This window comes from Dysidea avara, chromosome 5 (assembly GCF_963678975.1).
Source record: "Dysidea avara chromosome 5, odDysAvar1.4, whole genome shotgun sequence".
NCBI lineage: Eukaryota > Metazoa > Porifera > Demospongiae > Dictyoceratida > Dysideidae > Dysidea > Dysidea avara.
This window is the reverse complement of record NC_089276.1, coordinates 6,725,682-6,729,291: the sequence shown is the minus strand read 5'-3', so window position 1 is coordinate 6,729,291 and position 3,610 is coordinate 6,725,682.

Genomic DNA, 3,610 nt, shown 5'->3' with positions numbered 1-3,610 from the left:
CAATTTGTTTGCAGCTGAACTCTCTACATGGTAGTTTCTTTGTAGCTGAACTCTCTACAATGTGACTTCTTCCAGCTGAACTCTCTACAGGGTGACTTGTTTCTAGCTGAACTCTCTACAGGGTGATTTGTTTATAGCTGAACTCTCTACAAGGTAACTTCTTCTAGCTGATCTTTCTACAGGGTGATTTGTTTGTAGCTGAATTCTCTACAGGGCAACTTGTTTGCAGCTGAACTCTGTACATGGTAGTTTCTTTGTAGCTGAACTCTCTACAATGTAATTTCTTCTAGCTGAACTCTCTACAGGATGACTTGTTTCTAGCTGATCTCTCTACAGGGTGATTTGTTTGTAGCTGAACTCTTTGCATGATTGTTTCTTTGTAACTGAACTCTCTACAATGTGACTTCTTCTAGCTGATCTCTCTACAGGATGACTTGTTTCTAACTGAACTCTCTATAGTGTGATCTGTTCATAGCGGAACTTTCTACTGGGTGATTTGTTTGCAGCTAAACTTTTTGCATTATTGTTTCTTTGTAACTGAACTCTCTACAAGGTAACTTCTTCTAACTCATCTCTCTACAGGGTAATTTGTTTGTAGCTGAATTCTCTACAGGGTGATTTATTTGAGCTGAACTCTCTACATGATGGCTTCTTTGTAGCTGAACTCTCTATTAGGTATCTTCTTCTAGCTGATCTGACTACAGGGTGACTTGTTTGTAGCTGAATTCCCTACAGAATAACTTGCAATGTAATATAACTGTGTAAATTATACATGCAGCTGAATGCTTTATTAGGGTGACTGTTCTATTAGAGTATCTCGATCTCGCATTTGCTGCACGTTGCTGCCTTTCGAATCATAACTCAGTGATTTGTAATCCAATTCTTCTGTACTACTGCAAGAACTTTCTATGATGATTATTCCAGCTACATACTGATTGTCAGTTCATTGCTGTGAGTGGTTTGCCTGGTAGACACGAAAACTAATAGTTTTTTTTAATTCATAAAAATCGATCGCGTAATTTTGACACATGTTGGGTTTTGTGTCATATCTCCATGGTCTTTATCCCGATTCCTTTCAAACCACAAAAAGGCACTCCTACGATGGTTGCTCCATCTACATATCAATTTTCAACTGATTCCTCCAAGGGGTTTACCCTGTAAGCGTGACAGACCTTCGACCTTATTTTACGCAAATAATCGGTCATAACTCCGTGAATGTTCATCGGATTCCTACCAAAGTTGGTACGGAGATCCGCCTTAATGAGCCCTTTAAGTGTGCCAAATTTCAGCCCAATCCGAGCAAGCATTCGTGTTTTATGGCGAATTTTGCGAAGTGTGCGAAATGAAGAAGAAGAAGAAGAAAACGAAGAAATTAAAACGAAATTTTGTTCGCTCGTATCTCGGAAATGGCTGGAGCGATTTTCTTCAAATTTGGTATCTAGACTCCCCTAACTGGGCGGCACGTCTCTAGCAAATTTGGTTCCAATCGGATAAGGGATCACAGAGCTACATAGGTGTGAAAATTGCGTTTTCTTTCTTCCTGTTAATATACTCACGGTGTGGCGCGCCGGCTTCTCGGGCCGCACGACACACTATCGTGTGTCTTGATACCACCGGTGCTGCAGCTAGTCACATTATTTAGTTTCTACGTTATAAACATCCGACTGAAGTGACTTCTATATATAACAAGAGTGAAGAAGAAACCAAAGCTGAACCCTAGCCTACCCCTAACGCTAAGGAACTACTTTTCGCATCCCCTAAAGTTGAATGCTCGGGGCAACCTACTAGTGCCGGCACAATAGCCGTTAGTGTTTGCAAACCGGTACCGGCTAAATATACACTTCGATAAGTTTTCGTGTCTACCAGGCAAACCGCTTAGACCAACGAGCTGAAAATCAGTATGTAGCTGGAATAATCATCATAGAAAGTCCTTGCAGTAGTACAGAAGAATCGGAATACAAATCGCTGAGTTATGATTCGAAAGGCAACTACGTGCAGCAAATGCGAGATCGAGATACTTTAATAGAACAGTCACCCTAATAAAGCATTCAGCTGCATTTATAATTTACTCAGTAATATTACATTGCAAGTTATTCTGTAGAGAATTCAGCTACAAACAAGTCACCCTGTAGTGAGATCAGCTAGAAGAAGGTACCTTATAGAGGGTTCAGCTACAAAGAAGCCATCATGTAGAGAGTTCAGCTCAAATAAATCACCCTGTAGAGAATTCAGCTACAAACAAATTACCCTGTAGAGAGATCAGCTAGAAGAAGTTACCTTGTAGAGAGTTCAGTTACAAAGAAACAATCATGCAAAGAGTTTAACTGCAAACAAATCACCCAGTGGAAAGTTCCACTATGAACAGATCACCCCTGTAGAGAGTTCAGTTAGAAACAAGTCATCCTGTAGATAGATCAGCTAGAAGAAGTCACTTTGTAGAGAGTTCAGCTACAAAGAAACCACCATGTAAGAGAGTTCAGCTGCAAACAAATCACCTGTAGAGAGTTCAGCTAGGAACAAGTCACCCTGTACAGAGATCAGCTAGAAACAAGTCATCCTGTAGATAGTTCAGCTAGAAGAATTTACATTGTAGAAAGTTCAGCTACAAAGAAACTACCATGTAGAGAGTTCAGCTGCAAACAAATTGCCCTGTAGAGAATTCAGCTACAAACAAATTACCCTGTAGAAATATCAGCTAGAAGAAGTTATCTTGTAGAGAGTTCAGCTACAAATAAATCACCCTGTAGAGACTTCAGCTAGAAACAAGTCACCCTGTAGAGAGATCAGTTAGAAACAAGTCATCCTGTAGGTAGATCAGCTAGAAGAAGTCACTTTGTAGAGAGTTCAGCTACAAAGAAACCACCATGTAAGAGAGTTCAGCTACAAATAAATCATCCTGTAGAGACTTCAGCTAGAAACAAGTCACCCTGTAGAGAGATCAGCTAGAAACAAGCCACCTGTAGAGAGTTCAGCTAGAAGAAGTTACATTGTAGAGAGTTCAGCTACAAAGAAACTACCATGTAGAGAGTTCAGCTGCAAACAAATCGCCCTGTAGAGAATTCAGCTACAAACAAATTACCCTGTAGAAAGATCAGCTAGAAGAAGTTACCTTGTAGAGAGTTCAGCTACAAATAAATCATCCTGTAGAGACTTCAGCTAGAAACAAGTCACCCTGTAGAGAGATCAGCTAGAAACAAGCCACCCGTAGAGAGTTCAGCTAGAAGAAGTTACATTGTAGAGAGTTCAGCTACAAAGAAACTACCATGTAGAGAGTTCAGCTGCAAACAAATCGCCCTGTAGAGAATTTAGCTACACACAAATCACCCTGTAGAAAGATCAGCTAGAAGAAGTTACCTTGTAGAGAGTTCAGCTAGAAACAAGTCACCCTGTAGAGAGATCAGCTAGAAACAGGCCACCCGTAGAGAGTCCAGCTAGAAGAAGTTACATTGTAGAGAGTTCAGCTACAAAGAAACTACCATGTAGAGAGTTCAGCTACAAACAAATCACCCTATAGAAAGATCAGCTAAAAGAAGTTACCTTGTAGAGAGTTCAGCTACAAATAAGTCACCCTGTAGAGAGTTCAGCTAGAAACAAGTGACTATGTAGAGGG